The sequence below is a fragment of the Bos grunniens genome, chromosome 13 (assembly GCF_055505025.1).
Source record: "Bos grunniens cultivar Pamir isolate PY7600 chromosome 13, Bosgru_T2T1.0, whole genome shotgun sequence".
NCBI classification, from domain to species: Eukaryota; Metazoa; Chordata; class Mammalia; order Artiodactyla; family Bovidae; genus Bos; species Bos grunniens.
In genome coordinates, this window is record NC_141177.1 from 56,384,855 (window position 1) to 56,397,690 (window position 12,836).

Sequence of the window (12,836 nt, forward strand, 5' to 3'; positions counted from 1 at the left end):
GAACAAAACAGAGAAAGACTCACAGACGTAGAGATCAAACTTGTCATTGCCAAGAGGGAGGGAGGCGGAAGAGGGATGGATTGGGAATCTGAGGCTTGCAGATGCAAACTATTACATTTCGAATAGATAAACAACAAGGTCCTATGTATAGCCCAGGGAACTATGTTTAACATCCTGTGATAAACCATGATGGAAAAGAATATGAAAAAGAATATATATATATAACTGAGTTACTTTGCTGCACAGCAAAAATTAGCACAACACTGTAAATCAACTATACTTCAATAATTTTTTTAAAGGAAAGTCTACATCTTCAAATATAGTAGCCTATGAACTTTGTCAGACTGAGTTTTATGGACGCAACTGTTAAGGAAAGTTAAACACCCATAAATCTCTGCTCTTATCGAGGGATTAAAACTATATGGAGACATATATATTTACATTTACAGGGTACAGATAGAAGTCACAAAGTATATATTTCAAGTACATACTTCCCCATTGTTGTTTTGTCTGCCAAAACATTACCTATCAGCATCAGCTACAGAATTCTGAAAATAGACCAAGAGATCCAAACAAATTCACTGCTTTTAATTCAAAGTATGGGCTCCTTCAACTCCAGTATGCACTTAAATTACTAAAAGTTACAGAGATCACTAAGATTGGGTTTTTCTGTAATTGTAGTTTTTCTGTTGTTTTTTCCTAACAATGAATTGCCTGAAGATGAACATAGAACCATTTTTTCTGTATTTGTCCTGGAAGTTGACTGATAAACAGGCTGCAGTGCTGCATGCTTTCACGTCTTCCTCGTCAGAAAGCCTGAAGAATTGTTATGTTATTAAAACCCCAATCCTAACACTTATAAGGAGAGTTCCAAAGCCAGCATCCATATCTTATCGCATACCACTGGCTCTCCACAGTGCATTTTGATACAGACTATATTTACTTTCAACACCGACAACATTCCCCTAGCTCTCTTCATATGCCATAAACTCTCCCAGATTTATGAACCCCATGTATACTTCTCAACAAATTACTTTTGTAATGTCAACCCTGAAAGGGATAAAGAGCTAACTATATGTTTCATTAATAATTAAGGACTGAGAGTCTATAGAAACATGATAGAGTTTTTAGTTCATCTGGCACAAAAGAGGAGTTAAAGACTAGAAATCTTAAAATTATTTCATGTTTTACTTCATCTCCAGTCCACTATGAATATTAAGCTCCACCTATACTTAATGCAAAGTGCTTTCCGTTGATGCAATTGTGCCTTAAATAGTAAGAAGCACATCTTGGTTAAGAGAAACAAGAATTCATTTGTCACCAGGTTCATCCCCCACAGCATGTGATCACTGTTGCTTCGGTTCCACATCCTCTGTATGTTCTTTTTTATTTTTAATCTATTTTTTAAATCTATTTTTCTTTTGGATTTATTCATGTATTTGGCTGTGTCAGGTCTTAGTCGTGTCACATGGGATCTTTCGTTCCATCTCTTGGATTCTCTGGTTGAGGAGCGTGGGCTCAGTAGTTGGGGCATCTGGGCTTAGTTTCCCCATGACAGGTGGGATCTTAGTTCCCCAAGCAGGGATAGAACTTGTGCTCCCTGCATTGCAAACCAGATTCCTAACTACTCTACCACTAGGGAAGACTCCCTCTCTACGTTCTTCACCAAATCTGTAATCATCTCCTACGTGTGTGTGTATTACCCTCAAGTGAGTATTTCCGTCTCAAAATTCTCTTTATTACAATTTCATTTTTCCTGTGGTCCACGGACTATATCTCAGTTCTGTAGACTCAAAATCTTAAGGAAGTTTGAATACATCACCGTTCACATTAACCAACAAGCTTCCTCACCCATTCTCCTTTCACAAGGGCTCCCATATACATCCTTTCATATACATATTCCTAACTGCCAACTCCCCGTGTCAGGCTCCATGAGCTCATAACCAAACTATTACTGTAACTTCCTACTTGGTCTCCCTTTATCTACCCCATATGGAATCCTGATAAGGACACTCCCAGGGACAAAGGATTTTATAATTTTAGGATATTCTGTTTATCCACTGAAGAAATAGCACCCTGCTTAAGATACAGAAACTAGAGTCTGGAAATAACAGTGGAGAAGGACTCTAGCAAATAGAATCTCAGTGAGAATGGTGAAAGTTTATATTCTAGGAGTGTGGAACAACCAGAAGTTGACTTAGTCATCAAAAACTGCAACCCACTCTTTGAGTACATCCAATTCCTGATCAGGTTAATGTCACCTGACCCTACTGTATGGTTCTAGCAAAGGCTAGAGCAAACCTTCTTAGGAAAAAAAAAGATAATATCCCCCAGAACCCATACAATACCATCATTTAATTAAAAATTTGCTTGGCATACCAGAAATCACAATCAAGAGAAAACTAAAAAATAAGTACTCAGGAGATATTTGGTAATCGAATGACTCAATCAATATTCTCTACAACTTTGCACCATATTTGAAAACCTTGGGCACTAATCAAGATAACTTTCAGTACCCAGATACATTCTTAAGGAAATGACAGACTGAGATGAAAAATCTATGCCTATTTGGGGGGAAGGGAAGAAGGGAGGAAAGGAGGGGATAGAAATTCACACAGTGTTTTGGCACTAACACCAAGGAAGAGAAGGGTAAGAGGTCAACCATATTGTACCCTCCAGTCCTGATTTGTTAGAAAAAAAACTTTGTAGCTCTGGTGCAGAAAAGGCAATCAGGTTTCCCTTTGGAAACATTTAGCCAGTTCCATTTCTGGACCAATACTTCTTACAAGCTCACAGTGACAATTTTAAGGGTAACACAGTAAGGTTAATAATGCCCCCAATGAGATTTATCATCAAGAAAAGGAATGGAGGATAGTGCATATGTTAGCAGGTTTGTAATCAGTGAGACTCGCTCTGTTATCCTGTGAAGTTGGAATGGAATGGCTGTTGCTGTAAGTGGATAATGTGGCTCCCTGCTACCATCACCTCAGGGTGCCAACAGCACGGCACTGCGATTATCATTCTAGGGTGGTCATGAGCTCTGCTATTTTCTTCTGCAAGTTTGGGGAAGATATATTGCTGTGACAACAGGGAAATAGTAGACAGGTGTCACAGTATTACACAGTCAGGCAGGGAAAAAAGAAGCAGACTTAGTTCTTGAGAAAATGAACCACAGCCTCTGTTATAAGTTTCAAAAATAAGTGGTTGGTGAAAAAGAGCTTAAAATTCTTAGGTCTTTCATTTAATTGAGTGTTGCATGCTTACTCTGGCATTTGGATAATAAGAAAGAATATGTAGATTACATGTTATGGAATTGGGCAGAAAATAAACCCCCAATAAGTGTAGTAGCTCCCTTTAAACCACTGAAGGTTCAGATAGTTGGTGCTCATGTTTAAATAATGCACCAACTTCATGCATAAAAAGCAAATACCTAACTGCTTCTAATATTTCTGGTTTAAGTTTAGATTATTTAAGAATTGCACACTAGTCTAGCATGAACTGAGCTCAAGTAATGATCGGTTCAGTTCAGTTCAGTCGCTCAGTCGTGTCCGACTCCTTGAGACCCTAGGGACTGCAGCACGCCAGGCCTCCCTGCTCATCACCAACTCCCGGAGTTTACTCAAACTCATGTCCATTGAGTTGGTGATGCCATCCAATCATTTCATCATATCCTTCCCTTCTCCTTATGCCTTCAATCTTTCCCAGCATCAGGGTCTTTTCAAATGAGTCAGTTCTTACCATCAGGTGGCCAAAGTATTGGAGTTTGAGCTTCAGCATCAGTCCTTGCAATGAATATTCAGGACTGATTTCCTTTAGGATGGACTGGTTGGATCTCCTTGCAGTCCAAGGGACTCTCAAGAGTCTTCTCCAACACCACAGTTCAAAAGCATCAATTCTTCGGCGCTCAGCTTTCCTTATAGTCCAACTCTCACACCCATACATGAGTACTGGAAAAACCATAGCTTTGACTATAAGGATATTTGTCAGCAAAGTAATGTCTCTGCTTTTTAATATGCTGTCTAGGTTGGTCATAACTTTTCTTCCAAGGAGCAAGGATCTTTTAATTTAATGATAATTCTTTCAAATTCTATTCTTTGCTCTATATTTCTGTAAACAGATTTTGGAAAGCACACACACACACACACACTATCCTGTATAAAGTCCCCACCTAGGATCTTCCTCATTAGTAACTGGCATGCTTTCATAATTCTTTCTCAACCAGTGAGCTTGGTAGATTAGTCATCTTAGACTCACTTCTGTCCTTGTTTGTCATGTCTAGGTCACAAGAGTGTTGGAAGGATTAATTAGTTAACATGCAAAATTCTTTGAAGATAAAAAGCCCAGTGAAATTGCAAGTGCTCGCATTCCTTCATAGGACATATCTTTCCTTTTATATTTGTAAAAATTCATCCACCTCCTTTTAACCCTTTATGCTAACTTTATGTACTCAGATTTCTTTTTTTACAAATTGACTAGCCTTATCTTCCCCCCTTCACAAAGCTCAAGATAGTTGTTTACCTACGCCCTCATCTCTCTCCTCCATATTGTTGTTGTTATTATTATTCAGTCTCTAAGCCATGCCTGACTCTTTGCGACCTCATGGACTGCAGCATGCCAGCTCCTCTTTTACTCCTCACTTTGACTAAATATCAGTTTTCTTTCTTACAGAGAGATCCTGATACCATTTATGAAATCCTATTTCCTAGTTATTTTTTCCTACTTACATGTTTTGGTATTCATTGGAACTGTGGACTGGTATGCCTAAAGGTCACTAATGAGAAGGAAAAGTCACTATTCCTAACTATCAGAGGCTTAGGACATGAGAATCATTCATTTGGATCAAATGTTAGAGTCCAAAGGGCAGGTGAGTCTGTGTAGTTTACTGAACAAGAAAGGGGAAATTGTTTTTTCCCCCAAATTGAAATGTTTTTATAATAAGGAATTGCTTTAAATGTCCTTTATGACATGAAATATACATTCTAGGAAATCTGATGAAGTGTGTCCCCTGAAGCCCCCACCTCTTAACAGCTTCTGAGCCTGGATGCAGCTAAGGGTACCAGCAGCCTGTGAGCTGAAGCTCTGAGTGTCAGAAGAGATCTTCCTCCAGCAGAAGAATCTGTACTTAAAAGGCTCATTTCCATTAAGAACCTAATAGAGAGACATTCTCCTAGAGCTATCACAATTATTTTAACTGCTGAAATCTGTAGAACAGATGTGGTCATCTATGATGAAATCCTGGGGTACCCTCCACAGTCTGGCTATGAAAAACCACAGTCATTATTTTTCCACTATTTTTTGACACTTTCTATTTTGATTATAAAGTCAGACCTTGAGATATTTAAATGTATCAGCTTTTTAAAAGAGCTGTTCTTCAAATGATTCCTAAATGATATCTTCTTCAAGAGATTATGGAACTGACTAACAAGGATGAGATGGTTGGATGGCATCACCAACTCAATGGACGTGAGTTTGAGCAAGGTCCAGGAGTTGGTGACGACAGGGAAGCCTGCTGTGCAGCCGTCCATGGGGTCATAGAGTCGGACATGACTGAGCGACTGAACTGAACTGAAACAAAGGTTACAAAACACCATGACACGCAAATGCTTTTCACTTTGTCGTGAACTTAATTCCGCTCATCCAGGTCTTTTGCGTTGCAGGCAGATTCTTTACCATCTGAACCACCAGGGAAGCCTTTTAAACAGATTAAAATGATATATTTCATATGCTTCCTATCTCAAATAGCATGAGCAAAATCTATGAAATATCCTCAAAATGAAATGAAATGGAAAGTGATCTTGGAACAATATATGTATTATTATTGTATATGTTATATATATATATATATATATATATATATATATATATATATATAAAGTATGCGTGTGTGCTTAGTCATTCAGTTATGTCCAGTTCTTTGCGACCCTATGGACTGTAGTCCACCAGGCTCTTCTGTCCATGCGATTTTCCCAGCAAGAATACTGGAGTAGGTTTCCATTTCCTCCTCCAGGGGATCTTCCTGATCCAGGAATTGAACCCATGTCTCCCACGTCTCCTGCATTGCAGGCGGATTCTTTACCACTGATCCACTGGGGAAGCCCAAATATAATATATGCATGTGTGCATGCCAAGTCACTTCAGTTGTGTCTGACCTTTTATGACCCTATGGATTGTAGCCCACCAGGCTTCTATGTACGTGGGATCCTCCAGGTAAGACTACTGGTGTGGGTTGCCTTGCCCTCCTCCAGGGAATCTTCCTGACCCATACCCTCACCCTTAATTATAATGTTATTATAAGAAAGCATATTTATTTTATTTTATTTTATTTTTAAACTTTACATAATTGTATTAGTTTTGCCAAATATCAAAATGAATCCATCACAGGTATACATGTGCTCCCCATCCCGAACCCTTCTCCCTCCTCCCTCCCCATACCGTCCCTCTGGGTCGTCCCAGTGCACTAGCCCCAAGCATCCAGTATCGTGCATTGAACCTGGACTGGCATCTCGTTTCATACATGATATTTTACATGTTTCAATGCCATTCTCCCAAATCTTCCCACCCTCTCCCTCTCCCACAGAGTCCATAAGACTGTTCCATACATCAGCGTCACTTTTGCTGTCTCGTACACAGGGTTATTGTTATCATCTTTCTAAATTCCATATATATGCGTTAGTATACTGTATTGGTGTTTTTCCTTCTGGCTTACTTCACTCTGTATAATAGGCTCCAGTTTCATCCACCTCATTAGAACTGATTCAAATGTATTCTTTTTAATGGCTGAGTAATACTCCATTGTGTATATGTACCACAGCTTTCTTTTCCATTCATCTGCTGATGGACATCTAGGTTGCTTCCATGTCCTGGCTATTATAAACAGTGCTGCGATGAACAGTGGGGTACACGTGTCTCTTTCCCTTCTGGTTTCCTCAGTGTGTATGCTCAGCAGTGGGATTGCTGGATCATAAGGCAGTTCTATTTCCAGTTTTTTAAGGAATCTCCACACTGTTCTCCATAGTGGCTGTAATAGTTTGCATTCCCACCAACAGTGTAAGAGGGTTCCCTTTCCTCCACACCCTCTCCAACATTTATTATTTGTAGACTTTTGGATCGCAGCCATTCTGACTGGTGAGAAAGCATATTTTAAAAGATATTTCCTTTCTTTTTCTTTTTTTGAGTTGTACATACTTAATATACACAATTTGATGAGTTTGGAAGTAAGCAAACACCCATGGACCCATCACCACAGTCTATGCCATAAAACCTATCCAAAACCTCCTCTTCTCACCTTCTTCTTTCTCCTCCTCCCCTTTCCTCCTTTATTTTCTCCTCTTTCTTCTACTATAATTATTAATGCTATTAGTATTAGTATTCTCACTCCTTGAGCAATCAAACCAAGCATTATATATGTAGTCTGTATCTTAGAGAAGGCAATGGCACCCCACCCCAGTACTCTTGCCTGGAAAATCCCATGGACGGAGGAGCCTGGTAGGCTGCAGTCCATGGGGTCGCTAAGAGTCGGACACAACTGAGCAACTTCACTTTCCCTTTTCACTTTCATGCATTGGAGAAGGAAATGGCAACCCACTCCAGTATTCTTGCCTGGAGAATCCCAGGGACAGAGGAGCCTTGTGGGCTGCTGTCTACAGGGTCTCACAGAGTCAGAAATGACTGAAGCGACTTAGCAGTAGCAACAGCAGTCTGTATCTATTACATGTATTGCTAGGTGGAAGAATATATATATATTTATATATATTATTTATATATATACAGATATATATGCATTATGATATACATGATATATATGTATTAATATATTATTAACTATGATATATATACACATATGTATTAGTATGTGGAGTCTAGAAAAATGGTACAGATGAGCCTAGTTCCAGGGCAGGAATAGAGATTCAGACATTAGAATGGGTGTGTGGACATAGATCGAGAAGAGGAGGGTGGGATGAATTGGGAGATTAGGTTTGACATAAATACACTACCATGTGTAAAATAGATCACTAGTGGGAACCTGCTGTATTGCACAGGAAGCTCAGCTTTGTGCTCTGTGATGACCTAGATGGGTGAGAATGGGGAATGGTGGGAGGCTCTAGAGGCAGGGGATATATGTATATATGTATATATATAGCTGATGCATTTCTTTGTACAGCAGAAACTAATACAACACTGTAAAACAATTATATATCAATAAATTTTTTTAATAAATATAGTCAACCAAAAAAAAAAATAGAGTCCATAACTGTGACTGCTCATGTTACCAGCCATTTGTGGAGAAGCAGAAAATAAAGATGCAACAAATGATTAGGTAATCTTGTTTCCTGCAGGATGTATTCTCAAGTGGGTTTATATGGCCCGTCTTGTTTTGAATGAGTCAGGACAGGGAGTCATTCAGCACAGCTACCCAGGGAAATCTACCCTGTGTCAGAAACAGAGCACCTGCAGTGATGCAGTCACACGTACGGGCCAGATGGACTGAGAAACAGAAATGACCCTTTGGGGAGAAAAAGAGAGACAGGGAAACAAGTTTCTGAAAAAGTATCCTTTGACACCAGTACACGGTGTCATTTCCCATGATGAAAAAGACCTCGACTCTGTAAGAGACTATTTTTTCCAATTCTAAATTCTGAGCCATTTCACCTTCATTCAAGATGGTCATGACACAATGGGGATTTAAGGAACAGTCAGCCAGACCCCCTAAATCCAAAAAGACTTTCTGGGGCTGTATAGAAAGATGAAAAAAATGATTCATACTGCAAAAATCAAGAAAATAATTTAATTCATCTACGTGTGACTAGGCAAACACAGTGAGCCACAATGCAAAAATCTAGTACTAAATTGTCATTATTACCAAATTCTGCTTCTTCTATACCAGGATGATCCTTCTTCTAAGATTCACTTCCTTTGATTTTTTTTTTTTAAGCAGCAAATAGATAGTGAAGGATGAACTTTTTAGTTGCTTGTCTCTCACCAACTTGAGACCTTCACATAGTTTGAGAGAAAGTCGCTCATTCGTGTCCAACTCTTTGCTAATTCTCTGGGCCAGAATATTGGAGTGGGTAGCCTTTCCCTTCTCCAGGGGATCTTCCAAACCCAGGTTTAGAACCCAGGTCTTCCATATTGCAGGCAGATTCCTTACCAGCTTATCCACAAGGGAAGCCCTAATCACATAGTTTACACTTCATTTATAGGGTGCTGTGCTATGCTCTCGGAGAAGGCGATGGCATCCCACTCCAGTACTCTTGCCTGGAAAATCCCATGGACGGAGGAGCCTGGTAGGCTGCAGTCCACGGGGTCGCTAGGAGTCGGACACGACTAAGCGACTTCACTTTCACTTTTCACTTTCATGCACTGGAGAAGGAAATGACAACCCACTTCAGTGTTCTTGGCTGGAGAATCCCAGGGATGGGGGAGCCTGGTGGGCTGCCGTCTATGGGGTCGCACAGAGTCGGACACGACTGAAGCGACTTAGCAGCAGCAGCAGCAGTGCTATGCTCTGACAATAACTGTAAAAATCAGATCATAATAGAGATGGTTAGATAGCATCACCGCCTCAACAAACATAAACTTGAACAAACTCCAGGAGACAGCGAAAGACAGAGGAGGGTGGTGTGCTGCAGTCCATGGGATCACAGAGAACTTGACATGACTTAGCAACTGAACAAAATACTACTGCTAATAATAGTTAATATGTTTGAATATTTACTATTATTCTAAATATTAAATTACCTTTTTTAATTCTCACAGTGAAATTCACATTCCTGGCTGTAGGACCTTGGGCATAACGGGTACCTCAATTCTCTAGTCTACAAAACAAATGAAGATGACTGTAGTTAGACAGTCTAACTCAAGAAATTGTTATGAAAAGTCAAGTTAGTCAATGTATATGAAGCCCTTAGAACAGTGCCTGTCACACAGAAAGTGTTATTGAAGTGTTAGCTATTATTATTATAGGTTATATAATTCAGATCCACAGGGGCTTTAGGTGTCATCTCTATGCTCATAACTTCCAAATCCAGGTACTAGTCTTTACCTCTCTGCATAACTTTATTCATATTTCATAACTTTATTCATATTTCAAATTAGCTGATTTCATCTTCCTACAGATGTATAGCAGCTGTCTCCAAATTAATATAGCCAACAACAGGATTCTGATTTCCTCTCCTCTTTCAAAGAAAAGCCCAACTCTTCTGCCAGTAGATCCAGTAAATGAGAGTCCATATAATGCAACATTGAAGTGTACAGATTACACGGCTGAGAAGCCTGGGTTCAAACCCATCTTGTAGCTAGTTGTGTAACTTTGGGCAAATTACTTCCTGTCTCAATGTCCTAGCTTCCTTATCTGTAAAGACTAGAAATAATAATAGTACCTTCATAGAGTTGTGATGATATTCAAGTTAGAATATGAACAGATGTTTTACTATTTTTTTAAGATTTCTTTTAATGTGGACCATTTTAAAAGTCTTTATTGAATTTGTTGCAATATTGTTTCTGTTCTATGTTTTAGTTTTTTGGCCAGGAAGCATATGCGATTGCTAACCAGAGATGGAACCCACACCTCCTGCACTGGAAGGTGAAGTCTTAACCTCTGACCACCAGGGAAGTTTCAATACACAGATGTTTTAAACAGTGCCTGGCACACACAATCAATACCATATGAATGTCATGTACTGTTGGGTTGGCTAAAAAGTTCATTAGGTCTTTTCTGTTTTCCATAAGGTGTTACAGAAAACTTGAACAAAATTTTTGGCCGACCCAATATCATCATACTCATCTATGAAGATGAACTATTAACCAACAGCTAATAGTTATCTTTGATTCTCTCCCTTGGTGGTGGTGGTGGTTTAGTCACTAAGTCGTGTCCAACTCTTGTGACCCCATGGACTGTAGCTAGCCAGGCTTCTCTGCCCATGGGATTCTCCAGGCAAGAATACTGGAGTGGGTTGTCACTTCCTTATCCAATTCTTTCCTTTACCTTCCCTAATCATGGATTACTGTTCCATCAGTAAATTTTATTTGGTTTGTTCCAAAGCACACCCCAAACCCCATCACACATGCATGCACTCTTACCATGGTCCTATATGGAGACCAGCATTCATTGTGTGACTCGGTGCTTGACCATCACGATCACCTCCCAGTGGAGAACATAGAGCCAGATTGCATGGTAAGCCCAGAACCCAGGTATTAAACATTCTGTATCCTGGTTTCCTCACCTTCACATTGAATGGGGATCATTCCAGTGCCCATAACACAGGCTGGTATGAAGATAACAGGGATTCATAGATGCAAAATGCTCATCATGGTGCCGACACATAGCCTGCTTAATGTTTCCATCGTGTTCCCTGCTTCCTCTTCTTCCAGCCCTCACTCTCCCCATTACCTGCTACTCTCCAGACACTTCTTTCCATCTGCTCTTTGAAGAAGCCAAGTTTGCTCCTTCCTTGGGACTTTTAAACTCGTTGTCCTTCCCACTCAGAATGTTCTTCCAGAGTCAGATCTTCATGCTCTTGGCTCCGTCTTGTCTGAATGAGCTAAAATGTGTCTACAAAGCCTGCTTCCCTGACCACCCAATCTAAAGTAGACAGCATTATTCCCCACCACATAATCCAATTTGAATTCTCTGGATAGCACTTATCTAATTTTATTTTTTAAGTTAATTAATTTGTAATTGGAGGATAATTGCTTTACAATATTGTGTTGGTTTCTGCCATATGTTAACATGGATCAGCCATAGGTATACATACGTTCCCTCCATCTTGAATCTCCTTCCCACTTCCCACCCCAAGTATCTAATTTTATACATAAAGATTTACTTGTCAGTTTACTAACATACACACACACACACACACAGACATACACAAAGAGGAATCCATACTATGTGAAAGCCAAGATTCTGCTTGTTTTGACTTGTCCTCTGCTATTGCTATATCTTCAAAGTCTAGATAAGTCCCTGTTCTATATTGAGTGCTTGATAAATATTTATATTTTTCTGACAGGACATTTTATTTCAGGATACCTTTAAATATTTAATACTAACATTAGCGAAGACTAATAATGTCTTTGAAAAGTTGACATGGCAATGGCAGGGGTTGATGAATGTACGGACAGTAAAGATGTTTCCATCTCGTGCATGTTTGGGGTGACTGTATCATACGGCACAAATGTCAAATATGCATCCTCTTTCTACTGAGGTGCTTTTTGGCACAAGATTTTACTTAATCCATGAGCTGCATAAAATCTCTCTCTAAACATAATGTCAATAGACAAATCAATAAATATGTAGCATAGTGTGTATGCATATCCAAGCCTATCTACTTTTCTTGCCAATTCTGAGTCTGAGCTGCAGTCCTCTGGGGTGGCTGACAAGCAAAAGGAATCTGCTGGGTGGTATTCCTGAGGCTGGATTCAGTTGCAAATGGTTTTCTGTCCTTGCAGATGTGAATCAGCCGAGGTGTGAAGTCATCCCCATACTTTGGCACAGGACTGAAGAGCTTGGTTGGAGGATTTCTAAAAAAGTAAGCAGAGAATTAAACTGTGGGACAGCTTGCAGTGCAGCTGGAAATAGCAGTCTCTGACGAGCTTGCTGCACCAATCACCAAAATTAAATAATGCTCTGAAAAGCCACCCTGCCTCAAGCGCTCCATTGCACGGCTCCTCTGACATCCCCTGCTAAGGTCAGGAGCCAGAATAGACTGAACGTTTATGAATACTGCCCTTCAAGATTGACATGGAGCCAAATTTAAAACTACATGCCTCCTTGGGAGGGAAATTAAGAGGCAGCCTGAAACACGTTATATGAAAATCTTATTTATTTGATCATGCATAAC

The 12,836-nt window shown here is 39.7% G+C and overlaps 1 long non-coding RNA gene across 2 annotated transcripts in view; it reads right to left on the reverse strand.

Moving 5' to 3' along the window:
• Positions 1–8,773: 8,773 nt before the first annotated feature.
• Positions 8,774–12,836, reverse strand: part of LOC147361035 (uncharacterized) — a 90,244-nt gene continuing 86,181 nt past the window's right edge. The window contains exon 3 of one of the 2 annotated variants that reach the window (XR_015138776.1): positions 8,774–12,516. This is a non-coding gene — a long non-coding RNA (uncharacterized LOC147361035). The remainder of the gene's footprint in view (positions 12,517–12,836) is intronic. The other variant, XR_015138777.1, reaches the window with a different exon arrangement.